At 47.9% G+C, this 27,901-nt stretch overlaps 1 long non-coding RNA gene across 1 annotated transcript; it reads right to left on the bottom strand.

The window, feature by feature from the left end:
- Window positions 1-350: 350 nt before the first annotated feature.
- LOC138302043 (uncharacterized) lies at window positions 351-27,901 on the bottom strand. Its single transcript, XR_011205238.1, has 3 exons — window positions 27,759-27,901; window positions 26,135-26,309; window positions 351-714 (listed from the first exon to the last, which is right to left on the bottom strand). It is a non-coding gene; the product is annotated as an uncharacterized lncRNA (long non-coding RNA).

Here is a 27,901-nt window from a genome sequence, read left to right as displayed (position 1 = left end):
AACCAAGGACAGGGTTGCAGAGCGGATCAAGGAGGTGCATGGAACAGGTGGGGGACCATCCACAGCACCACCATCCACAGCAATAGAGAGCATGGTGGAGACCACACTGGAGCCAGAGGTTGTTGCTGGAATTGGGGATCTGGACAGTTCAGCACCTGGAACCTCCAAAAGTAAGTAGCAAATCTCACTTATTTACACCATTCAAGGCACCATGCACACAACCACAGTTCACAAAAGCATGCATCATCCAAATAGTTCCATGCCTAAATGCCCACCTCAAGCTCATTGCATTAAGGGCAATGTGGTACAGTAGTCCAATATTTGAGGAATATTTATTTTGATAAGCCATACATCTGCGAGGCACTGACAGTGTATCCCCTGTGTCCCACAGGTCTCTCTCAGGCACCCACTGATGACCCCAGTGTGGAGAGAGATAACAATGCCACCACAGCAGCAGACGAGGGAGTCAGCATTTCTGCAGAGGACTGCTGCACAACACCAATTGTTCCCCATGCACATGAAACAATAGAGGACACAGATGTGGACAATGAGGCAGTAAACCTGACTTCCGGGCCACAGATGGGTAAGAGTCGACCACTGAGAACAGCAGGGTCTGGGCGTACAAGGCGTCGTCTGACACATGATGCAGATGAAGAGGATGCCAGTACACAACAATTCCTTGGACTGGAGGCATCCCTACTCAGCAGTCACCACCTGCAAAACAAACACATGTGGTTGATGAACCGGAATCTACACTGAATGCAATAGACCCTCACACAGGGATTTTGGAATATTGAAACGCAATTATCCACCATGAACACCAACATGGTCAACCTCACCACTGCCATCACTGACCTATGTAGGGAAATGGTGGCAGATCGGGCCTATTTAAGGAGCAAAGAGCGCAACACATCTGCACGGTTGGACCGGCTCAGTCAGTCCATTGGCTGCCTAGCCACCACAACTACATGCCTGTCAAGACGCACTGTCACGCTCCAAGTTGAACTAGGGCATTTTGCTGGAGATGTGGCAAGGGGATTAGGGCGCATTACTGCTGCTGTGGACCTTATTCATACCTCCCAGGCAGCAAGAGGTACTGATGACACCCCTCAGGACAGTGAGGACTTATCAAGTGTAAGCAGCGTTTCTGCCTCAGATGCCCACATCCTGCGTAGTAGCAGTGCCCGCTAGACATCTGTGGACCAACCAGGCACAGGCCCTGGTGGTCGTAGCCGTAGGAGGGTGTGATGTTTTCTCACTATGTTAAGCCTAAGGCACATGAGTGGAATGAGTTAGGTTTTGTTACATAAGACTTGTTTACTGCTTGCTATACACCACCATTTACATTATGCACTCCTGATATTAAAGGATATTTTTGTTTTGCACAACCTGGCTATGTGTGTCTTACATTTGTGAGTGCTGTTACAGTTGGCCCTCACCTGCCAAAGTAATGAGTTGCTATGTGATCCCATCTCCAGCTGCCCTCCACTGCGATGCTACCACCCCCAGGCTGTCCTTGTGGTGACTCCTGCTCCTCATCCTCTGAATCTGTGTCATCTAGGGTGAGATGTAGCCCACGTCTGGTTGCTATGTTGTGTAGGATGACACTTGTAACCACAATCTTGCATGCAGTCTCTGGTGCATACTGGAGTGCACCTCCACTTTTGTGCAGGCATCTAAAACGTGACTTCAACATGCCAAAGGTCCTTTCAATGACGGTTCTGGTGCACTGATGCCAAATGTTGTAGCACCTCTCATTCTGATTGGCAGGTGTTAGGTATGGAGTGAGTATCCATGGCCTCAGAGCATATGCACTGCCAACTGTGTAACAAAACAGCTGATCTGAGCATGGCTTCAAATGCTTATGCAGTGACACGTATTTATGACATTGGTGTGTACTACACAGTACCTAATAAATATCCATCATCAAACTCCCCATGTTCTAGGTGTTGGTGTACCCCACTGTGCCTGAATGTGTACGCATCATGTGTGCTCCCTGGAAATTTTGCCACTATATCAGTTACGACATTATGGGCATCACATACCACCTGGATGTTGAAAGAGTGAGTACATTTCCTATTGCGGAACACATATTCCAGATTTACGGGAGGACATATGGGTACATGTGTCCCATCCACACACCCTATTACATGGGGAAAGTTTGCAATTCTGTAGAAGTCCAATTTGGTGTTGTGTATTTCCTCCACATTTCTGGGAAGGTAAATGTATCTGGACATGTGTGCGAGTATGGCATCTAAGAACCGTCTAAAGAATCATGGCATGGCACTTTGGGACACCCCACCAGCGACAGCAATCACCCCATGGTAGCTACCCGAGGATAAGAGATGCAGTGAGCACAGCACTTACACATGTGTGGAGATGGAGCAGCTGCACAGGGTTTGGCTTTCTAGCTGAGGTTTCAGCAGTTCAATGATCTCTAAGATGACTGTGCTGCACAGTCTGTATTTATCATATATTTCCTCCTCAGTCTGTTGAAATATGGTCTGCCTGGTTCTGTATATCCTCTCCTGTCTCTGCCTCCTCCTCCTCTGCAGGGTAGCCTGGACTCGCCTCCTCCATGCAATCACGTAGAGTGCAGCCATTTTGAAAAACCCAGATGCCTTCTTGGTCTGCTTTTATACTTTGGTTCTGATTACCACCTGTTTAGAATCAGTGCTAATCTGGGTGTGCAAAATGGCCTATTTGCGACTAATCGCAATTTGTGACTGCCTTGTACATTCGGTTTGCAAGTTGCAAATTGTGATTTCTAATTTGCAAGTTGCAAAATCCAGTCGCAAATGTTTGCGATTCGGTAATTGGTCGCATCGCTATTTGGGACTCCAAAATGGCATTTGTACATACCATTTCGCATTTTTAACGGTCGCAAATAGCGCTGTGACCGATTTTCGAGTCGCAAAACGTACGTACATGTGGCCCCTAATTCCTTAAAGAATGCTCTGGGGGGAATTACCGGTAGGTTAGTGAAGAAATAGAGAAGGAGGGGTAGCATCAACATTGTTGAGAGAGCAATTCGTCCTGTGGTGGCTAGGGGAAGTTTGACTAAGAATGATGATAGGGACTTGAGCGAAGACAGTACTGGGCGTAGGTTCCCTTCATAGAGGTCTGTGGGGGAATGGTATGGGTGGACACCTAAGTAGCGTCCTGTGGAGGAAGATATCTCCATGGGCAGTTCAAGTGGTGGGAGTGCGCATTGGAGTGGATAGATTGATGATTTATCCCAGTTCACCCAGAGGCCAGACACTTCAGCAAAGTACCCCAGGGCAACTAGGATCAAAGTAGGGGTTTCCTGGGCATCACGCAGTTATAGAAGGGGGTCGTCCACGTAGAGTAACACCGCATGTTTTGTGTCCAAAAAAGTATACCCCATTGGTCCCCACTAAGGCGAAGTAGGGTAGCTAGGGGCTCTATAGCCTCTGCAAAAAGTAGAGGTGAGAGGGCATCCCTGTCACGTATCGCACTCAATCTCAAACACATTTGGTATCAGACGCCCCACCAGCACCCTTGATTATTGTGCTGCATATAAAAGTCTTGTGCAGACAAGGAGGTGGGGGCCTATGCCCTTTCATCTGAGAACATGGAAAAGGTAGGACCAGCCTAGGATGTCAAAGGCTTTTTCCAAGTCCAGCACCAGGCAGACTGAGTAGGGGAACTGGTCGCAGGTCTGGTCCAGCACATGGAACAGCCGATGAAGATCATAGGATGTACTGCAACCTGGCACTAATCCATTCTGGTCTGGGTGTATAAGGTCCAGTAGGACCTATGTATATCTGGTAGCTAAGGCGTTCCCCAGCATTTTATAATCTGTGCCCAAGATAGCAATGGGGCGGAATGACGACATGCTCATGGGGTCCCGTCCAAGTTTGGGAATCAAGACTAGGAGTGATTTTCAGAGCAAAGATGGTAGGCTACTGAGCGGCAGGGCCTCTTCATACATTTTTTCCAGGAAGGGGGCGACAATGTAGGCAAATTTTCTGTAATATCCTATTGGGAGATTCTCCAAACCAGGTGTTTTATTTCTGGGAAGGTATAGGATAGCCTGTTTGACGTCAGCAGGGGTAATAGGCATGTCCAGTGTTGTCTGTGTAGTTATGTCAATGCGTGGCAGGGGGACAGGGTTAGGGATGCCGTGATTGCTTCCTTGGGGCCTTCTTCTGTGTGCGATACATGGAGGAATAATAGCTGTGGAAGGCCGACAGAATATTGGACTGTGTACAAAGGGGAGTCCCAGACGAGGACTGCAATTCAAGAATGGGGGTTTCTCTCTGTTTCAGGTGAATGAGCCAGGCAAAAAGGCAACCTGATTTATCGCCCTCCATGAGTTTTGTTTGTGTAAGCAGTTAAGTTGTAGCAACTGAGCCATTCCAGTTGGGAGGCAAGTAGTTGTTTGGATTCTGCCAAAGCTGGAACGCAGGTGGACTCATGCTCTCATGCTCATGTGGTGCTCCAATGTGGGAATACAGGTCCCAACTTCTTCAATCTCTTTGTCTAGCACACGTCGAACTCCAACAGTCTCCTGTAGGCAATAGCCTCAGATGACAGCTTTGAATGCATCCTACTCAAAGAATTTATTTGAGGCTTTGCCATCATTTATTTTGAAGAAAATGTGATTAGCTTGGGCATCCCGTAACGCTCGGTCATCCAAGCATTCACAGAGAAGACGCCAAGTAGGAGTCAGGATGAGGAGTGGCCCAGTGAATGTCAAGGACATGGGCTTTGTGATCTGAGACCACTCTTCCCATATAGTCTAGCTGTTGGAGTGTGGGAGTAAGTGGGCAGGAATGGAGTATGCTGTCTAGTCCTACATATAAGTTGTGGGGCAGAGAATGAAAGGAGTAAACCCAAGCCGCGGAGTTGAGGGATCTCCAAGTGTCTACGAGTGACCAGTTTTTTTTGTCCATTCTGCACATCTGGAAACTTGTGGGGATGGGGGAGATCGGAGGAGCGGCGAGTGAGAGCAATTAAGGTTGATGTTTAGGGTGCAGTTATAATCTCCCACCAGGATTCAGAGAAGGTGAGTCTTCTGGGACAGCACTGTGGATAGTGTAGTCCAGAAGGCATCTTAGTCTACATTTGGAACGTATATGCTTCCAATTAATACTGGGATGCCATTCAGGCACCCACCTGGGAAGGCGCATCTACCTCCTTGTCCGTAATAACCTCAAGCATTTGGTAAAGAGTTTCAGAGCAAATCCATATCATGGCTCCTCTGGCATACGCTGAGTATGTGATTGCGTACATGGAGCCTCGCCAGCACTTTTGTAGTCTGGGTAGTTTAACGGAAGTCGTATTTGTCTCCTGTAGGAAGATTATGTGAGGGTGTTGGCGTTTGAGACAGGGATAAATGGAGTGATGCTTCTGGGCAGTGTGCATGTCCTTGACATTGAGTGTGAGGAAGCTGGCAGTGGTTTCACGTGTCAGTGATGGGGTGATAATAGTCGTGATAGTGCTGGGAAGGCGTGTGAGTGTATTGGGTACCGCTGCAGCCGCCCATGATACAACCCCTGGGGTATTGAAATAGCAAGAGAGCCAGGTATAACCATGGTATTGGGGTATGGACAGTGTTGATTGATGTAGGAGGGGAGAGGTGCAAACAAGTTAAGCCTTCCGCAGAAGAAGAATGCCCAAACTGAGTAACAGTAAGAACAAATTTTAGTGTGTGCGGGGTGACCACTGTGCTTTTTAGAGGCGGAAGTGGGATTATTCACCCGGGTGTTACAGTGTGGGGTATCATGTCGGGTCCCGGAGGCCTAGGGAGGCTCGGGAAGGACTGAGCACCTGTGTGGCAGTGTTAGAAATGGGGCTCCTGGTTGGCTAAGGTGTACACCTAAGCCAGGCAGAGCCTGCCACTCTAGTCAGGGTAAGTCAAATACACACCCTAAATTAACCTGTGCTCCCCCTCTGGTAGCTTGGCACAGAGCAGACAGGCTTAACTCCAGAGGCAATGTGTAAAGTATTTGTGCAACACACACACAAACCCAGTGAAACACTCCAAAAAGACTCCATACTGGTTTAGAGAAAATAGTCAATATTTATCTGTTTTAAACAAGACCAAAGTGATAAAAAGATGCAATCAATAAATTATCAGTTATTACTTTCAATAATTCAAGTAGTACAATCAAAGCAGTGCTTTAGTAAGTTAAGCGTACACAAATAGTCTCAGTAATTTGAGAAGCAGAATCATTGGAGGACTTTGGGGTAACATTACTTGTGGGCATTGTGCTTTCCTAGTAGATCAAGCTTGTGGAAAAAAAGGGAACTCGTGAGAAGCAGATCTACCCAACCTCTAGGAAGTTCTCATTACTAAGGCGGAAGAACCTGGACAGACCGTCACCATTGACGTGGTCTACCCCAGGTCTGTGTTCCACCTTGAAGTCCATACCCCGTAGAGAACTGAACCACCTCAACAGTTTGGGATTTTTCCCCCTCATTTGCATTAGCCACCTGAGGGGCCTGCGATAAGTCCGAATTGGGATGTGCGTGCCAAACAGATATAACCTCAGCTTCGTTAGGACCCAAAATAATGCAAAAGCTTCTCTTTCTGCAGCTCTCCACCTCTGTTCCCAGGGGAGTAACCTCCCAGAGATGAAGGCCACATGGTGAACCAGGCCTTCTTCGTTGAGCTGTGACAAAACTGCCCCACACCATGGTCTGAGGCATCAGTTTGTAGAAATAATTCTTTGGCTAAGTCAGGGACCTTGCTAATCACATCTACTTCAAAATAAACTATGGCAAAGCCTCCAATAAATTCCTTGAGTAGGATGCATTCAAAGCTTAGGCTCACTAAATAGGAGGTCATCCTCCCAGTAAATGTGATAACTCCCAGAGACATCACCTGCTGCTTGGGCTTAGGCCTGTCGCCTCATGCCCTCAAGGGTTGGACCGTCTCTCTGTTCCTCACAGAACTCCTCCTTGGCTGGTCCTCCATTCACCTGCCAGTCTGCAGGGGTAGGTAATTCCCCTAGGGAAACAGTGTCCTTCTCAGTGGTCTCCGGGTTGGCCTCAGTGGGTACCCCATCCATCTCACTAGGAGTACACTCAGGGGCTGGTTTCCTATGCCCTATGCCTCTCCCCTTTTTAACAGCTATCTAGGCCATTGTTCCATGCTGCAGCCTTTCTTGACTTCCCTCCCGGGCAGCAATGGATCTTTTGGTAGCACAGATCCAGACAGGTAATCCCAACATCTCCATATGATCCTTGAGTGCTACCTCCTTCCAGGCAGAAGACTCTAGGTCATTACCTAACAAACGGTTTGCAGGCAGGGCAGGGCTCATAGCAACTCTTGGATGGCCTGAAACCTCTCTCCATTCAAATGGAACCAGGGCCGCTGGATGATGACCCTCCTTTTTGTCAATCACCACAACTTGGTGGAATGCATTGGGAATCACCTGCTCTGGGGACACCAGTTGACTCCTTACCATAGTCATACTGGCACCAATATCCCCCAAAGCCTCAACACCTTACCCGTTGATGGTGCCAGTATGACTATGGTAAGGAGTCAACTGGTGTCCCCAGAGCATGTGATTCCCAATGAATTTCACCAAGTTGTGGTGGTTGACAAAAGGGAGGGTCATCATCCAGTGGCTCTGGTTCCATTTGAGTGGAGAGAGGTTTCAGGTACGTAGTAGTATTTCATGGAACATGGATAGTAGGAACCATCTCCTGGTCACTCAGGAATACTAGGCTAACCCCACTAAACTCTTCCCCACTAATTTGGACAACCCCCTCACCAGCACTATTCTAGCCACCTCTGAGAGTGAGTTTTGACATGGTTAGACCACCACCTTTTACCTGGAACATGATTTGGCTTCAAACTATAAGTGCCCTAGGCCCCTGCTAAACAGGTTCCCAGGGCCAGATCTCTTACCCAAAAACTGTACTGTGATTGGCAACTTCAGCCACCCTAGTAAGTCCCTAGTAAATGGAGCTCCTGCTACCTAGGGCATGGGTACTGAAGAGCACCAGCCTTATACAGACTGCCATTTCAGGCTGCTTGACAAGGTGTCCAGAATATTGCAAACACAACATGGCACTCAGCCTGGGGGCCATGTCCTCAGTCACTACATGCAGTATACATAAGTCACCCCTCTAGTAGGCCTTACAGCCCTAAGGCAGGGTGCACTATATTACATGTTAGGGCATATGTGCATGACCAAATATGCTCCAACTGTGTCTTTGTCAATTCTTAGACATAGTAAGTGTACAGGGGGAGCCATAGTAAGTGCATGTTCTGGACACTGGTCACTCTGAGTCCTGGGTTGTTTGGTATCAAACATGTCAGCATAATAAATCTACTCTGGTGCCAGTGTTGAATTTATTATAAAATGTATCCAGAGGTTACCTTAGAGGTGCCCCCTGAAATGAAAACCTAACAGCCTTGGCATGGTTGCTGACTGGTCTCAGCCAGCCTGTCACTACCAGACATGATTCTGGACTCCTGGGGTGAGAGCCTTTGCTCTCTGGAGGCAGAAAACAAAGCCTTTCCGGTGTGGAAGTATCACACCTCCTCCCCCAGGCAACCACCCTGCTCAGGTGGGAAACTTCTAAGGCTATACTGCCTTTGAAATGCGACTCCAGTCATTGCTGCTACAAGCAAAAGGCACCCATGATTCAACCCCTACTTTAGGAGGAAACAACAGTGGGAAAACTAGAAAAAATAGGAGGAGTAACAACCCTCAGGCAGCACCACCCCTCAGGTGTGACAGGTGAGGTGACCCCTCCATTTCATTTTCCTTCCTTTGAATGGAAAAAAAAGTAGCCAATTAGGGAAGGGTTGTGTCCCTCTCCCAAAGGATGTGGTCACGTAGTGTGTGTAACCACCCTAAGGGAGGTAGCCCATTGGCTACTACCAGGTACTCCCCCTAATGCTCCCTAAATACAGTATTTAGGTGGCATCACCTGACCACAACATTAGATTCCTGATGACGTAGGAAGAGCTGGATACCACAGAGTCACACCAGCAGAGAAGACTGAAGACACCAACTGACTTGGCCCTACCTCTACCAGCCTGTCTGCAGCCCTCGAAGACCCTGCACAAAAAGGCGACTTGTCCTGCAGCCCAGCGACCTCCAAAGCATTGGGAGGACTGCCTGCCTTTGCTAAAGACCAAGATCTCCTGTGGACAGCGGACCTGTCCAAATGAAACCAACCTCAAAGAAAAAGAAGTCTGCCTGAGGAATCGCAAAACCACCGCTGGACCCACCTCTGCACCCGACGCCTACTGCCCAAGTCTAACTGGCCCATCGGTTCTGTGAAGGTTCCCTAGCGCTTCTGCGCAAGAGTCCACCATGGGCTGACCCCGGCCAGACTCCACAGTGATGCCTGCAGCCTCAATCTGAAGACTTCTCCTGACCTTGACCTGCCCAGTAAGGTGTTTCCGATGACAAAAGACACCCCTGTACCCAGAGCACTTGGGCCTTGGGGAGCTGGACTGTCAGTGTCCCTATGGCTCCTGGCATCTCTACTTACCTGAACAGCTCTGGGTTGTCTTGGCTCTGCCTCCTGGCTAGAGGCTGCAGCCTGGTTCTGAAACTGATCTCCTCCCTTGGATAACATTGGGTTCCCGAAGCTGTGTTGGCATATTGCACCTGACTGTGCCTGTGCCGTTGAGAGTGTATGTTTGGTACAGCCTTGTGGCCCCCTTGTACTTATCTCATCTCCAGGAGATTGACCCCTCACCCGGTTCTACTCACCTGGGAGCAGCACATCTCCGGTTACCCCATCTCCATTAGTTAACAATGGGCACCTGATGCGGTGTTGGCACTCTGCACCAGGCCGCCCCTGTGCCACTGAGGTTTAAGTCTGGGGCTGCCTTGTGGCCCCCGGGCTTGACTCATCCCCCAGAGGCCAACCTCTGATGCTGCTTTTACCCACCTGTGAGTAGTCCATCTTCATTCACCCCCAATCTCCATTGGTTAACATTGGACACCTGACTCCAAATTGGACCTCTGCACCAGGTTACCCCTGTGCCACTGTGGATGCACTCTTGGTGCTGATTTGAACCTTGCCTGGTGTTGATCTAAAACCCCAAAGACTGCATCTTTAAGTCATGTACTTACCTCCAAAATTATATTCTTGTTTTCATCCTATAGGTTAACATTGAAGTTTCTGAAAATTGCACTGTGTTGATTTTTTAAACTGAAATGTATTTTTAATTTAAAAACTGCATACCTTGTAACAAAGTTCTTGGTCTGAAATCTGAAAAATTATATAAAAATCCATGTTATTTTTGTAAATTGGATTCAAGTTATTCTTCTGAGTGTGTGTGTCTTCATTTATTGATACTGTGAGTGAAACATACTTAGCACAACTCCCAGATAAGCCTAACTGCTCACCCGTCCTACCACAAAAATAGAGCATTGGGTTGTCTATTTCTGCCTCTGAATACCAAGGTGGGGTTGCCTGGAGTCACTGGAAAGTACACAACATTTTTGTTCACTAGATAATGAGCCAGCCTCCTACACTGGGTTCTTACATCCAATGGAAGGGTGTGTCCTTTTCAGACACTTGGGGTCCCCCTTGTAGTGTCCATACTCACCGCAACCATAGCTCATGGGCATTTTGGGCTGCTTACTTTTGTCAAGGTAGTTAGGTTTCTGATGGTCAGATTGGGAATATGAACTAGACCCTTTCCCTGGTTTTGGGGGCCTTTGGAGAACTTCTTTTTATCTCCCCCTACCTCCTCTAGTGGGAACCCTGACCACCCGTTTGGGAGTACCCTACAGATACCTTTTGGGACACCCTGGTGATGACCCAGGTGTCCGTCTTCTCAGCAAGCTTCCTGGGATCAATCAGCTTGCTATCCACCAGGTGTTGGTGCAGCTCTGTAAAACAACTATCAATCATGTTCTCCCTACAAAAACATATAGTACAGCCTATCAAAATTATTCACATTGTTGCCCTTCACCCAGCCCTGCAGTACCTTTCCAACATTATCCAGAAAATCTACCCAGGTTTTTGTGTTGAGTTTGCGACTGGCCCTGAACTTGTGCCTGTAACATTCAGGTGTCAGACCAAACGTCTTGACTAGGATGGCCTTCATGGCAGGGTAGTGGGTGTTCTCCTTCCTCTCTAAAGTAAGAAGAGTCTCCCTCCCCACTGGGGACATGTACTGATATAGATTACCTCCCCAGAATTCCTCTGGGTCCCTGTGTGCTATTAAAACCACTTCATAACCTGCCAACCACATATCTAAGTCATCCCCCACACTGAAACTGGATGCCACATTTTTGGATGTGGACACTGGACTTACTTGCAGGTACTGCTGATATGCTGCCACCATTTCCATTGCTGGACCCTACTTCCAGGGCTCTTATGTCCAGCTTTCTCAAACTGAGCTTGTGGGCTAATTTCCTCTCCTCAAGAGCCAGTTTTCTTCCAATTTCAGTTTTCGTTCCTCCCTCCTGCTTGCCAGCTCATCTGTTGACAGGTTTCTAGAAGAGACACTGCTCCCTGGTCTGGAAGCCATGTTTGCTACTGGCAAACCATTGGCCCTTTCCACAGGCATTTCCGCTTCCTCATGGGAATCCAGGATCAGGTCACCCTCCTCCCTAATTTCTTGTTTCTGCTCTGCGATATCCTCCCCCACACCTGGGTCTCTGTTCCATGCTATCAAGGCTTTATGTAGTTCCACCTTCCTGGTGAACCCCTCTGTAGACACTTGAAAGTCCTTGCAGAGGTCTTTCAGTCATTGCACATTGTAAGACTCTAACCTGGTCAGCTCAAAGTCAACTACTGCAGGTGCAGGTGAGGCCTCTCCACAGCGAGACATAATTCATCAGAAAAAAGTCCAAAAGGCCAGTGAGGGAGAATTGAAAAATAAAATCAAAAAGGAAACATGCCAGTTGGTATAGGTCAGAGGAAAGTAGGAAGAGAAGGTCTAAGTATGGAGTTCTAGTGTACACAGAGTTATGTGGTATTGCACAAACACCGAAGTCCTATCCTCACCGATGATCACCAGTGTTAGAGTTGGGGTTTCTGGTTGGCTAGGGTGTACACCTAAGCCAGGCAGAATCCACCACTCTAGTCAGGCTAAGTCAGATACACACCCTACATTAACCTGTGCTCACCCTCCTCTGGTACTTTGGCGCAGAGCTGACAGGCTTAACTTAAGAGGCAATGTGTAAAGTATTTGTGCAACACACAAACAAGCCCAGAGAAACACTCCAAAAAGACTCCACATTGGCTTAAAGAAAATAGACAAAATGTATCTGTTTAAAACGAGAACAAAATGATAAAAAGATCCAATCAACAAATTCTGGGTTATTACTTTCAATAATTCAAGCAGTGCAATCAAAGCAGTGCTTTAGTAAAATGAGTATTCCCAAATAGTCTCAGTAATTTGAGAAGCAAAAACATTGGAGGAGGGGAAAAGTTCCTTGTAGGCATCGAGCTGTCCTGATGCAGCAAGGTTCTGGAAAAAAAAGCAAACTGGTGAGAGGCAAATCCGTAGGTGCCTCTGTTAGAGTGAATACAGTACCACAATGTCAGCAGAGGAAGTACACAGCACTTCTGGCAGCAAGAATACAGTGCAGGTGTGGAGTGCCTCCTTGCTCTGCCCCATGTCGATCCTAACTGCACCTCTCCTCTGGTATGTATGGCACCAGCTGCAACAGTGGAGGTTCCCGGTTGCAGAGTTGGCGGACGGGCTGCCTGATCACAAGGCACTACTACCCTGTCCACAGGAGTCGTGATGCAGCAGCCAGGCTGGTGTAGGTCAGGTAAGTGCAGCAGTCATGCTCAGTAGCTTGAGGAGGGGAGCATGGACCGGGTATGGTGAAGCTCAAAGTGAGGCACGGGTGGTGCCACTTCACTGGCATGTGAACACAGCCCTTCCGGGGGAGCATTATTGGGCACAGTATAGCCGACAAAGTGAGGAGGTGTCCTGCAACTGTGCTCGGAGTCGGAGGAGATGGTGAACGGCCCTTACCTCATCAGGTCTTTACGACAATGCAGACGAGCCAGGCAGGGGGAACAGTTTGCAGTCATAAGCGCGGTGTTAATCCTGAGACTGCAAGCATGGGCAGGAGCTAGCTGTCAAGCTCCTGGAGTCACCCTGGAATTGACTCGAGAGTTTGTTGGGCTGGGTAGAGGTCAACAGGCAGCAGGGTGGCTCATGAAGCAGGACAGCAGTCCCTAGTGACAGTCAGGCAAAGCAAAGTGGCAATCCTGATGCTGATGCAGCGGTTACTCCAGCAGAGTTTCTTCTTGATCCAGGAGTGAACTATCTGAGTGGGTTAAGAGGCCCAGTACTTATACTGACAAGTGCCTTTGAAGTGGGGGGATGACTACTACTTCTTGTGAAGTGCACAGGTCCCCCTGTCAGGTCAGCCTCAGCTTCAGACTACCAGTGGGAGGTAATCAGACCCTTGGTGTGGACTCTAGTCACTACCCTTTGAAATGTAAGTGTGAGCCCTTCCCAACCTGCTCCCCAGAAAGACCCACCAGTATGCAGATGAATGCAGATGTAGCTGAGTATCCTGTGTTGTGGGTGTCTGAAGGGAATGCACAAGTATAGCTGTTACCTAGCCCAAGCCAGACGTGTATTGGAGATAGGCTGTAGGCACATAGAGCACAGAGTTCAGAGCTTTTATTTTCTAAAAGTAGCATTTCTAAAATAGTAATAATATATTTGACTTTACCAGTAAATATGATTTATTATTTCCAGTCCAATTGTACCACACATGATGCAGCTACACCTCTCAGTTCAGGAATTACAGCTTTAGAGACGTTTATAAGGAATTCCCCCTGCTGGCCTATGAGAGGGGTAGGCCTCACAGTGATGAAAAAGGAGTTTGTCATCACTAGGACATGAAAAACCTAAAGGTACATGTCTTGCCTTTTGCTTACATGGCACCCTGCCCTATGGGCTACCTAGGGCCTAACTTAGGGGTGACGTAAATGCAGGAAAAGGGGAGTTCTAGGCTTGGCAAGAGGTTTTATATGCCAAGTGTGAGTGGCAGTGAGACTGCACACACAGGGTTTGCAGTGGAAGACCTGATACATATTTACAGAGCTACTTAAATGGGTGGCACAATCTGTGCTGCAGGCCCACTAGTAGCATTTAATTTACAGGCCCTGGGTACATGGTATACCACTTTAAAAGGGACGTAGAGGTAAATTAAATCTGCCAGTTGTGGATACATCAATGTTACCATGCTTTGAAGGAGAAGCGCATGCACTGATTAGCAATGGTAAAGTGCTTAGAGTCCTAAGGGCAACAAAACGATGTAGCAACAAAACAGGCGGTAAAGGCAAAAGGTCTGGGGTAAAACCACCCTAAGGATCCCAGGTCTAACAGGCAGCAAAGGTTGCAAGCAGTAGACTAATTGGCAATAGTTCAGCGGCATACATGGTGTATCATGTCTAACAAAAACACAAATACAAAGGCCCTTTCAGTTAGCCACTAGGTGTACAGGTGTTAAGTTATTTTTTCTGCTGTTTGAGGGTCACCAATGGAAGGGTGAGAGATGAAAGGGTGGACCCCTGGGAGGAATCTGAGTCTCCTTCCGTGGAGAATATGTGAGAGCCGCTGTTGATGTCGGAGAGTGCAGTCTCTAAGTTCAGCTGCGCCGCTGCCAGTAGTGCCTGGCAGTGGTCAACTATAGTTTGTTCCAGGTCTGGAGCCGTGGGCAGGAGGGGACTCCACGGTGGCAGATGGAAGGCTTTTCCCTGAATGGGAAATGCATTTACTTTTGGGCCTGTGGATGTCTTGGCTTTGGAGGGAGAGTCTGCTAGTGAGATGCCAAAATATTTGTCAGTCCAGTTCCACACTTCTTTAGGGTCTGCAAAGTAGTAAGTCTTGCCTGGGTACCTGATTTTCAGTCTAGCTGGGAACAACAAGGAGTATTGGACTTCTAACTGTCGGAGGCACCTCTTGGCTTCAAGGAATGTGTTGCATTGGTATTGTACTGGGATAGTGTAGTCAGGGAATATCATCACATGCGCATTCTCCAGTATGAGGGGTCCCTTCAAGCAGGCTGCCTGCAGAATGGCATCATCACAGTCTCTGTAGTGGAGGAGTTTCACCAGCATGGGTTGGGGAGGAGCCCCTGGCGGACCCCAGATGGCAAGGAACCAGTGAGCCCTTTCCAGTGAGTAGAAGGCAGTGAGGTCTGAGGATGGAACAAATGAGCGGAACCAAGTGTCCAGGAATTGGAGTGGATCCGCCCACTCCACACCCTCTGGCAACCCAATAATATGTATGTTGCTCCTACGTGAGCGACCCTCTGCATTTTCTGCCTGCGACTTTGCAAACTATGTCTGGTAGATCACGGATAGCCTGTGCATTGTCTGAGGTTTGCAGTTTTAGAGAGGCCAAAGTCCGCTCCCCTTCAGCCACACCATGCTTGAGTTTCCAGTGGTCATTTCTAAGGAAGGTGAGCTCCATGGCCAATGATCCTAAGGCAGTCTGCATGTATTTGTGTGACTGCCAATATTTGATACAGGCGGTCTGGTGAGGGCTGTGACAGGGCGGCAGATGAGCCCTGGAGGAGGGTGTCTGGAATCGTGCATGGGTGTGTGGCTGTAGGGTTTTCAGTGAGGACGTGGAGGCCTTTAGATGTCCCATGGTGGCCAGTAGTAAACAGGAATAGGTTCTTCTCATGTGATGCCCTCCACCTGCGTAGTTTTCGAACCACACCCTAGGGCAGGAGTAATGGACTCTGTCGGCAGGTCCAGGTCAGCGGGGGGCACCCAGTATTGCCAAGCACAGTCAAAAATGCAGATAGGTTCCTTAGCTAAAAGAGGAGGGCGATATAATTATATATCTGAGGAAGCTTCCACTATCACCCCTAGGCCGCCCAGGCACTCCCAGCGATCCCTGCCTTATGGGAGAGGAGTCATCATAATGTAGAAATGTACTACTAGTGAAAGGAGAGCTCAGGTTGTTGACCAGTGGTCTGCGCCTCCCAATTTTTGTAGTGTCTGATAGTGTCCACTGCATGTCTCCAGTGTGGCTAATGAGATCCTGCTGTGGGGGCCAAATGAGCTGTAGGCAGGGAGTGCAGCATGGAAGGGGGGCCCCCATGGTCCAGACCCAAGGTGTCCAGGAGGCCCAACACTGAGCACAGGATGTCAATAGGGGGAGATGCCGTCATCCAGCCCCTACATGCGCCACTTCCCTGAGCTGATCTATACAGGCCGGCATGGGGTGAAGTCCCAACACTGAGCACAGGATATCAAAAGGGAGGATTCCTCCATCCAGCTCCCCCATGCGCCACTCCCCTGAGCTGATCTATACAGGTCAGTGTGGGGTGAAGATCTCTCTAGCTTGTCGTTTTGCAAGCATAAGGCAATGGAAAGTTTGAGCAGGGAGATAGTCACAGAAGGGGCTGCAGCTCACCTGGACCCTGACACCTGGGAGCGGACTTACCCTGAGGTTCTCGGTACGGGTCCAGGCTCTGTCTCAGTGACCACAGGGAAGTCCGTCCTGGGCAGCAGAGTTAGGCCTTCAGTGGGAGAAGGGTTTTCTGGGCCACTGGCATGGCCTGGGATGCTTCAGCGGTGTCAAGGCTCTGTTGCGCCCTGGGGGGTTGCAATTTGCTGCCCCAGGGTAGGTAGCAGCAGGCATGGGCGACAAGTGCAGCGCGACTGCCATGTTTGTTATGGCATAGCTGTGGCAATGTCGGGGCGGCTGCATCTCTCAGGGTGGTTCAGCAGCCGAGGAATGCAGCAAGTCATTGTGGGGCACCGGCAACTTCTCCCCCTTGGATGCCGGGTCCCGATTGGGAGGATTGAAGGATAACAGGGTGGAAGGTATGGAGCAATACCGCAATGCATTTGCCATGCTCACCTGCTTGGCCACGCCACCCCAGGCTATTCTTTACTTCATAGTCTGGCAGGGTTGGGCACCTAGTGGAAACATTGTGATACTGTATGCCATCTTTAAATTAAAGTAAATTATTTGTTACTAGATCTATACTCAAAAATTTAGAAACCTACAGCCCTTAATCCATATGTTAAAGTTTATGGTAGCAAAGGTATGAGTAATCATTAACTCCAATATAAAAACATCTGATCTATTGTGGCGATCTAGAGGACACCAGGATCAGTTTAGGAGTCAAGTACTTATTTTGTCAAGGAGAACTGGCCTGTGTAAACACATATTATCTTCCTTTGTGCCAGTCAACCTCTCTCATGCTTGAGACGAAGTGCTACTGACAATATTATGCAGTCGGGCCCAACTTTGGGCAGAGCTCTGTCAGTCACCTGGTTACCGATGTGTAATGCCCCAATTCGCTAAAGGCCTTGCTGCAGTATGGCTGGTTACCATCTGTCACATGGTTATTGATGTGTAGTGTTCTCATTATCTGAAGGCCCTACTGCAGAATGATTGGTGCAAGTGTCTGTCACATGAGTGACTGTAGTCATCGGAAAGGTAGTTTCCAAGTTTGAGGGCTCAGCTACAATGTAATTGGTCTAGTGTCAATCATGAGTCATAGTAGTCATAGTATATGTAGTTCCCAAGTCTATTTATCGTGCGGGCCCTCAGTGTTACCACCAACGGGGGCTCTATACACTGCACATGTGATCATAGTTTGAAAGTTGGCTGGCAGTTAGTTTGGAAGAACACATCTACCAGTAATATCACTAAAGGAGAGAAAGATCATTCCCAAGGTGTCTAGCCTTAACTCTGTGTGCGGCGGATGTGATTTTGAGTAATACTGAGATGATTCTCCTGATAATTTGGGAAACTATGTGGTATGTACCTGGTATAGCCTCAACTATTTCTTAAAAAAAGGGAAGAAAAAGGCTTAAATATTCCTCAAAGGCTATCTTGTGTTCCTTTCTCTACACAATCATTGTGACCATTGGTGTAATGTGAAAATTCCTTTGTGACACCAGAGGATCTCATCTTTTAGACCTTGCATGTTTGTTTGTAGTTTATAAACCCACCATTGTTCTTCCATCAACAGTGCATTTATCATATCCTCATGAAGTGGTTTATGTTTGTCAATCATATACCACTCAAATTCATTGTCCTGGTGTTTCTTTGTTAGAAAATGTCTGGTTAGTCTTGTGTTGTCTCTCTTGCACCTAAGAGTGCTTCTATGTTTGTTATGCTTAGTCTTACTTTACGGTTTGTGATTCCTTTGTATATAAGTGAAAAAGGGCACTTAAGCATGTAGATGACATTCTGTGAATTGCAATTGCAATTGGTTGGACCATTTAGACACCCATGAAGTTGTACAAACTGCATCCTCCACAAAGGGCATGCCCCAGAGGAGTTTACATGTTCCACAGGGTAGTTGTTCTGACCCCCATTATCTGTTCTTTTGGCGGGTATGTAGAAGGATGTCCTAGAGGCTTTTGCATCTCCTGAAGAAAAACATTAGTTTCTCAATGTTGAGGCTTCCTGAGTTCAGGATATTCCAGCACTGGTTCGCATTCAGTTTGGTGCTTAGATATTTAGCCTGTTTTTTGAAGGTATCAGTATTGGTACAATTTTGCCTCATGTGCAGGAATCAACCCACAGGAAGCCCCTCTCTGAGGATACGCAGGTGGAAATGTCCATATTGCAGTAAGCTATTTTAGTCAGTGGGTTTACTGTACATCTTTAATTTCAAGGTCCCCTCTTCTGGGTAAATTCCCAGGTCTAAAAAGTATATCTCTTTGTTGTTTATTGTGAATTTCAAGAAGGAGTCTAGCACATTCCGCTATTCAGTGAAAGCCTTTGCCTCCTCTTGTGACCCTTTCCAGATCAGGAGGATACCACCCAAGTACCTCTTCCACAGGACCACTTGTATGTTGTAGGGGTTGGATTTAGAAAAAGTTCTAATCTGATTAAAAATTATGCACATAGAGGCACGTCAGGTTGGGTGCACATGTGCTACACATGGAAGTTCCATGTACCTTTAGGAAGAACTGTCTCTCGTATTAAAAAATAAAACAACTGTGTTAATACCATATGTACGGAGTCTGCTATGAACTGTGAGGGTCTCATGTATTCACAACACTGTGGACATCTCTTGTGTCTTTTAAGTATGAGGTAATTTCCCTTATTAGAGGGTGTAGGAAGCTATCACAAAACCTATTTTTTGTGGATCTGGGCCGAATGTAAAAATTCATATCTCTGGTTACTTTTATTGGATTTTTGCCAATGCGTGCCATTTTGTTTAATTAATTTGTATCAATTTTTCTAATTTGGCTTGGAATTTTTATTGTTCAGTGTTTTGAGTTTATTACTGTTTTTGTTATTATAAATATTTTACATATTCCCCTAAGTTCAACCTGTCTGCTTTGTGCCATAGCTACTAGAGTGCTGAGCTCAGTTTAATTTAGTAACTTAGATGGTTCACCTTGACAAAGGTTGTGATTATTCTTTGAAGTGGGCGGTCACCCACACCAAATAATAATCCAATATCTTACACTGGCATATTAAACCAAGACAATGATTATAAAGAAAAGCCTCAATTCCAATAGTTCAAGCTTTGTGGATGTTGGCTTCAAAGCTAGACTAGCTGAAAGTGTCACATATGAATTGGGCTTTTGTTAAATCTAAAATGCTGGCATCAAATGAAGTATTTTACAAATTATTAGAGAACCGCACAGTACTTGCATGATGCCCAGGCAGCAGAACTCCTCTGAACACACCATTATTTAGAAACCCTTTTTGCGAATGGCTGGCATGAGACCGGGGATGAACATAAACATACACACTAAAAGTGAACTACAACATATAACACATTTATACCCTTTACCACACACATAAAATCATCTAACAAAATAAGGAAAGACAGCAGGGAACAAAGCATTTTACACAAAAGGACTGAAGAAACAAAACAAAATAATATGTGATCTTTATGCATAATCTACAAATTTTCAGGAAGGCAATCTGTCACGAAATGTTTGTTTGATCCTTGATGCCACACTCTCACTCGGGTCCCCACTACTTGAATGAGCATGTGACACCCCTTCCTACCACATTCACATCAGGTCACTCCTCTGACATTCCAAACCATGCCATCATGCATGGCCACACTGTTTCTGTTGACATTGACCACCCTCACAGCCTTGCCAAACCTTGAATCACTCTTACCCAAAACCCTAGGTCTGTGAATCCTGATCCAATCTCCTACTTCATATCAGACTTTTGACTTTCCACTTGGCATCATAAACACAGTTGAGCTTCTTCTGTTTCCTTTTTACTCTTACTACCTCCTCCTAATTACCCTTAACCTCTTCCATCCCTTTCTGTTTTCATTCAAACCACCATGGGAACAATTTAGACATTGGATCTCTACCTATGAGTATTTTAAACAGACTAACGTCTGTGGTGGTATGTGGAGTAATGCAATATGACCACAACTTCTCCCTCAGTTTATCCTTCCACACCCCTCCAAACCACGCGCCCACACAATACTCTCCTTTAATACGCGGTTAGATCTCTCCACCTGTCCATTTCCTTGAGGCTCATACAGTACAGTGGTGATATAACAAATATTGCAGTATTTAGGAAAACCTTCCATATCATGTGATTTCAACTGCATCCCATCATCACCCCATTAAAACGTCTGGGTATGCTTCCCTGACAAAATGTTCCTCTAAAAACTCAATGACTGCTGCAGTAGTAACTCAGGATACAAATTTCACCTCAGACCACTTGGAATGGTAGTCTACTAAAACCGGGGCAAACCTGTATTCCTACAGTAATGAATTGAAAGGTTCTGAAGTATGAAACCCTACTTCATGCCAAGGAAACTTCAGCCGTTCCACAGGACACAAAGGTGCTGGTGCTACTCTAAGCATTTTTTCACTACTGGCACACATCACACTCCTGTACACCTCTGTCCACTACTCTAACAAGATCCCGCCACTAAAAAGTCATTCTTATCAATCTTTTCATGGGTGACGTTCCCACATGCCCCTCATGAGCTAAAGACAAAATATGATTCTGCAAACAAACAGGGGTATGCATTTCCCTTCCTGATCCTCTCCATCCTAGAACATTTGCTCCTTTCTCTGCTACATACAATTTAATTTGAGCTTCCCTTGCTTTTAATGTTATAACTACTTCTGCAAAGCCAAGCATATTAATAGCAGATCTGTCAGAACTCTGAGCCACAATGTCTGACTCTCTCAAATCATGTAGAATCATAACATCATCAAACGTTTCTGCAAAATACTGTCTGGTAATTATGGTCCATGGGTACCCCAAATCTGCTATAGGTTAAAAATCTTTGTTAAGTATAAGAACCTTACACATGGGCGAATTCTTAAAGTCTCCTTCCTCTTGATTGTCTTCATAAGTACTCATGGCTAATACTAGTCCTTTTTCCTTCTCACTATTCTTTTCTCCATCACAAACATACCTCATACAAGATAATTCCCTCACACTTAAAGTCTTACCCTTGGGTGGATAAGAAACTCTCTTCTTGTCATCTTTGCACAAATGTGCAAAGTGTTCCACATGTCCATATTTGTTACATTCTTTTCCAATAACCGGGCACTGAGATGATGAGGCTAAGTGGTTATAACTTCCACACTGGTAACAAGTTACAGTTCTGTCAACTTTCATCCCTGCTTGCATATTTTTGCAATTCGAACTATCACTAACAGCACACACATCTTCTGTCACATTAACACCTTTTGTGCTACTATCCTGTATGCATATCTTCAATCAATCAATCAATCAATCAAGGAATTTATATCGCGCACTGCTCACCCGGAAGGGTCTCAAGGCGCTTGGGGGAGGGGGTCTGCTACTGCTCGAACAGCCAGGTCTTGAGCTGTTTCCTGAAGGCGAGGTGGTCCTGGGTCAGCCGTAGGTGGGCGGGCAGGGAGTTCCATGTCTTAGCCGCCAGGTAGGAGAAGGATCTTCCTCCGGCGGTGGCTCTTTTGATGCGAGGGACGACGGCGAGGGCGAGGTTCGCGGAACGTAGCTGGCGGGTGGGCGAGTAGAAGGTCAGGCGGTCGTTGAGGTACCTTGGGCCCAGGTCGTGGAGGGATTTGTGTGCGTGGGTGAGGAGTCTGAACGTCATCCTCTTGTTGACAGGGAGCCAGTGCAGGTCTCTCAGGTGGCTTGAGATGTGGCTGCGTCGGGGGACGTCCAGGACGAGTCGGGCGGAGGCGTTCTGGATACGCTGAAGTCTTTTCTGAAGCTTGGCTGTTGTACCGGCGTAGAGGGTGTTTCCGTAGTCTAGTCTGCTGGTGACGAGGGCCTGGGTGACCGTCTTCCTGGTCTCGGTCGGGATCCATCGGAAGATCTTACGGAGCATGCGGAGGTTGTGGAAGCAAGCTGAGGAGACGGCGTTGACTTCTCTGGTCATCGAGAGGGAGGAGTCCAGGATGACGCCCAAGTTGCGTGCGTGGTCCGTTGGCTTGGGAGCGGTGCCTAGGGCCGGGGGCCACCAAGAGTTGTCCCATGCGGAGGGCGACGGTCCCAGGATGAGAACTTCTGTCTTGTCCGTGTTCAATTTCAGGCGGCTGATGTCCATCCATTTGGTGACGTCTTTCATCCCTTTGTGTAGGCTGGTTTTGGCGGTGTCGGGGTCTCTGGTGAGGGAGAGGATCAGCTGGGTGTCATCGGTGTAGGAGATGATGTTGAGGTTGTGTTGGCGTGTGATGGCAGCGAGGGGTTTCATGTAGATGTTGAGGAGAGTGGGGCTGAGCGATGATCCTTGCGGGACGCCGCAGATGACTTCGGTGGCCTCCAAGAGGAATGGAGGGAGGCGTACTCTCTGTGTTCTGCCAGAGAGGTATGAGATGATCCATTCCAGGGCCTTCCCTTGGATGCCGGTGTCGTTGAGGCGTTGGACTAGGGTGCGGTGGCAGACAGTGTCAAATGCTGCAGAGAAGTCTAGGAGGATGAGTGCCGCTGTTTCACCGTTGTCGAGCAGGGCTCGGATGTCGTCGGTGGCTGCGATGAGGGCGGTCTCGGTGCTGTGGTTGGCTCTGAATCCGGACTGCAATGGGTCGAGGGATCCGTTCGTCTCGAGGAAGGCGGCCAGTTGCTTGTTGACGACCTTCTCGATGACTTTGGCAGGGAAGGGAAGGAGCGAGATGGGGCGGAAGTTCAAGAGGTCGGTCGGGTCCGCTGTTGGTTTCTTCAGCAGTGCGCTGAGCTCGGCGTGCTTCCAGCTCTTCGGGAAGGTGGCTGTGTCGAAGGAGGTGTTGATGATGTCTCGGAGGTGGGGTGCGATGGTACAGACGGCCTTGTTGAAGACATGGTGGGGGCACGGGTCTGTCGGCGATCCGGAGTGGATGGTGTTCATCATGCGTGTTGTGTCTTCGGGGGTCACCTCGGTCCATGTCTGGAGGATGGCGGCGAGGTGCGTGGGTTCGACCGATGGGTGCGGGGGTGGAACGCCGAAGCTGTTGTGGATGTTGGCGATCTTGCAGTGGAAGTACGAGGCGAGGGAGTCGCAGAGGTCCTGTGAGGGAGTGATGTCGTTGTTGCCGGTGCTGGGGTTGGAGAACTCCTTGACGATGTTGAAGAGCTCCTTGCTGTCATGGGCGTTCTTGTCCAGTCGTTCCTTCAGAGATTTCTTCTTGGTTGTGCGGATGAGCTGATGATGTCTGCGGGTGGCGAGTTTGAGGGCGGTCATGTTGTCGGCGGTCTTGTCAAGGAGCCAGGCCTTCTTGAGGGTGCGGCAGGCCTTCTTGGAGTTTTTGAGTTCGTCGGTGAACCAGGGGGCCTTCTTGCTTCTGGGCCTGGTGAGTGGGTTCTTCAGTGGGGCGAGGTCGTCGGCACAGGAGGTCAGCCATTGCGTGAGGTCAAGGGCTGCTGTGTTAGGGTCCGTTGTCCTGACAGGTGGGTTCTGGCTGAGGGAGGTGGCGAGCTGGTCGACGGTGATCTTGCTCCAGTTTCTGTGGGGAACCTGCTTCGGGTGGTGGTGGACCGTGTTCTTTTTGAAGCTGAAGTGGACGCAGCTGTGGTCAGTCCAGTGAAGTCCGGTGGAGTGGCTGAAGGTGACGTGCTTGCTGGATGAGAAGAGGGGGTCGAGCGTGTGGCCGGCATAGTGGGTGGGGGTGTTGACCAGTTGCTTTAGTCCGAGGTTGGCGAGGTTGTCCAGCAGGGCGGTGGTGTTGCGGTCGTTGTTGTTCTCCAGGTGGAAGTTGAGGTCCCCGAGGAGGATGTAGTCGGCGGAGGGGAGGGCGTGGGGGCTGATGAAGTCCGTGATGTCTTTGCAGAACTGTGCCCGTGGTCCCGGGGGTCTGTAGATGAGGGTGCCTCTGAGGGTGGTCTTGGGGTCGGTGTGGATCTGGAAGTGCAGGTATTCGGCGGCGTTGAAAGCGTCGATGGAGTCAGTCGAGATGCGAATGGTGCTTTTGTGAACGATGGCGATGCCCCCTCCGGTCTGGTTGACGCGATCTTTCCTGATGATCTTGTAGCCGTCCGGGATGGCTATGGCGATGTCGGGGGCTGAGGAGGCGTTCATCCAGGTTTCCGTGAGGAAGGCGACGTCTGGAGATGTGGTGTCGAGGAAGTTCCAGAGTTCCACGGCGTGTCTGTGGACGGAGCGGGTGTTGATCAGGATGCACTTGAGGTGGTTGCTGTTGCCCGTCTTGATGGGTGCGGTGCCGGTTCGGAGGCAGGAGAAGTTGCAGGATCGGCAGGCGAAGGGTCCATGGGTGCGTCGCGGGGATGCTCGGTAGCACCTGGGGGCTCGGGCGGTGTTGAGTGCGATGAGTGTGGCGGCATCGTAGGTCCTGCGGGGGGGTTGGCGGACGCGGGGGCCAGGGGTTCTGGCGCTGGGCGCGGTCCAGGTGCGGACGGGCGCAGACGGGCTTACCTTTGGCGCACCTTCGGCGCTCAATCGGTGCTCAATCGGTGCTCCCGCTGCGCGCGTCCGCTGCGCGGTCGCTGGGTGGGCGTCATAAGTAAGGAGCCGGGAGGGAGGGTCAGCTGGGAGGCGGGAGGCTGGGTGGCCAATGGGCAGGGGGGAGAGGCGGGACTGCGGGGTCAGCGGCGGGGTCAGCGGCGGGAAACCAGGAAGGAGAGTGACCGGGGCAGCGGCGGCGGAGAGAAGGCGAGGAGAGTGGACAGCAGCAGCAGGTAGAGAGCAGCGAGCGGAGGGCGGTACCTCCGAGATGCAGAGGTCAGCGCTGGTGAGGAGGAAGCGGCGTCAGCGGGATCAGCAGTGGCAGGCAGGCGTCAGGCAGCAGCAGTGAGCATTTCTCACACTCCTCAAGAGCTTTAGCTGTAGTAGTGGCATCCTGCAGCTTTGGGCTTCCCATTACCCACAATTGCTCTTATATTTTCTTACTGTACATTCACAGTAATTTGATCCCTGATCATTTCATCACTGATATTGCCAAAGTTACAATTCAAGGAAAGCATCCTTACAGCGGTAAGGAAATCCTCAAAAAAGACTCTCTGTTTCATTGAACTCTGGTATAGAACTGAAACCTGTCCAAGGCTATGCTGGGGGTAGGTTTGATCCTACGTGCCATTTGCAATAAAGCCTCCTCAAACACTTTAGGGTTTCCTTGACCTTCCTGAGGAACAACCTGAAGTAGGGGCCTAAAAGTTACTTTCCCTTCCAAGCCTAAACAATGAAGCAAAACATTTGTCTTCCTTTCAGCCCCCATCCTACCCCATCAATAGCCTTCAGGTATGTTAGGAATTCCTCTTTCTATCAAGTCCAAGGAATGGAGGAATCACCTTTACATTGTAAAAACGTAGGAGGAGGATCAAACTGCATACTTATAACTTTGAAATGAAAATAGAGTCACGTCATACTACAGTCCGCATGATATATGTGATGGATTTACAATGACTGAAAATCCGATGAAGCACAATGCTGGAACGTGTTTTCAGATTTTACTATCTATTAAGATCAGCCATGCACATCAGCATTTTCTAAAATGAGCCCTTAGTATTTATAAACAACCATGAGCACTGTGGGCGTTGGTGTGTTTCCAAAATGAGCCTTTGAGTATCTGTAAACAATCATGCACAGCCATGTGCATCGGCATGTTCTCAAAATGACTCCTATGATTTTTATCAAAAACCGTGCTCAACAGTGCGCATTGACGTGTTTTTACAGAATTTACAGCCATGTGCATGTCTGATTCCCAATATGCATACAGAAAACAGCAAGTAATAAAGCTGTGCCACAACCAATCAAAGATGGTGCTGTGCAGCTCACGTTATCCAGGTTGTTATGGTTACCATAAGTGTCACTCCAACGTTGCTAGCATCATCTGTCAACCTGACAACAGTGCATAGAACGTCACTGCAATCCTCTTGGAACGGTAACACGTCACTGCAATGGCTTGTCTTGTGTTGTTAGTTCACTTTCCTCGTTGAATGCTGCCTCGCTCCACAGCAGGGGGCCGACGTATCTCTGTGAAATTGAAAAATGCATGACCAATAAATCCAGCGATAAACTTCAATTTAACCAAATATCTGTAAAAATGATCCTGCTTCAGGAGGTATGCAGGAGTAGATCCCGCTTCAAGAAATAAGTAATATAGATGGCTTTCCAAAATCTTCCTTCCTCCTCAAATCCATTTAAAATGTCCAGAACATAATATTAGAAGATGATACCACTCCTGTACTGTGCTGTAGGTAGAAGGTATGTCTTCTTTCCTTGTCACCAGTGTTAAATCCAAAACAATGGAGTCAAATGAAGCATTTTAAGATTTATTTGAGAACAGCACAGTCCCAGCCTGAAGCTTAGGCAGCACAACTTTTCTGAACATATCATTCTAGATTTAGAACCCCCTTTCTCCAAAGGCTGGCATGAGATCAGGATTGAACATAAACATACGTACTTAAAGTGATCTACACAATATAACAGTCATGTTGGTGGCTGTGATAATTTTCTTCCCTCTGAAAACAGGTTATACACAGAACTCTTCAGCAGACACATTGTGCATCTGAGCTACCCGGTCAAGTTTTACAACAGTGGAAGGAAAAATACATTTTGAACCTATCACACGCATTCTAAGAGAGATTCACTGATTTCTGCTTAAAGCTAGAATTATGTTTAGAATGATTTGTCTTAAGTTCAAGGCTCTTCATCACTCGCTACCACGTTATCACTTATACTTGTTAAAATTGTGAAGAAAAAGTAAGATTCACAGGGGTAAAGAAAATGCTATCTTGAAACTAATGAATAAATGTACTGGTTGTAAAAAGTGGTTGTAAATTGCGATTCTACTTCAGTATCTTATTTTGTAAATCAATCAATGGATTAATGTGTGAAAGAAATGGAGTCGCCTGCTTAATGAATTTTAATTAAGCAGATCCCAAACTGTGAATCCCTCCAAATGGCTAGACCACAACAATGGTGGCACCCTTTTATTGCATTCCAAAACTGCTTTTTGTAACAGTCAGATTTCCTTAAAGGAAACAGGGCTGCTTAAAAGAATATGTTTGTAAAACTTCAGTCAAAGTGGCCCCTGGACAACTGTACTCTCCCTGAAGCTGCCCTCACAATTTCAAAAGGGCAAGAGGTTGAAGGGGGAACCTCTTCCCTTTTTTAAATCTGTTACCACCCCAACTTGGTATTCAGTAACTAATCAATTATTTATAAGCATATTTACAGTTGAAATTGATACGTATGGTACCAAGGCGCAATTTGGAAGGGACGCCCAAACCCTCCCCCCATCCAAATTGCAAGTCAGTAACCATTTCTGAACTTTTTTAGAAGTCTGTAAAACTTGACACCTAAAGCTGGTTTCATAAATAGAAAAGAGCTTTTTAGCACTTGCTCCCTTGGAGTCAGTGAATCGGAGGGCTTGTAATCACTAAAGTGTTAAGAACACCTGCCCAAAGATTTTCCTCTCACCTGACTGCTTCTTAGTCCTTCTCAGAGATGCCCACCTCCCTGTGTCTTTCCATTCCTATGGATCCTTTGATGATAAGATGATATTTAATAAATCAGGAAAAACCTGAAACTGTGCCTCTTCAAACTGCATCCTACCATGTGGC

This window comes from Pleurodeles waltl, chromosome 6 (assembly GCF_031143425.1).
Source record: "Pleurodeles waltl isolate 20211129_DDA chromosome 6, aPleWal1.hap1.20221129, whole genome shotgun sequence".
In the NCBI taxonomy this organism is placed as follows: Eukaryota; Metazoa; Chordata; class Amphibia; order Caudata; family Salamandridae; genus Pleurodeles; species Pleurodeles waltl.
This window is presented reverse-complemented; position numbering and strand designations above follow the sequence as displayed.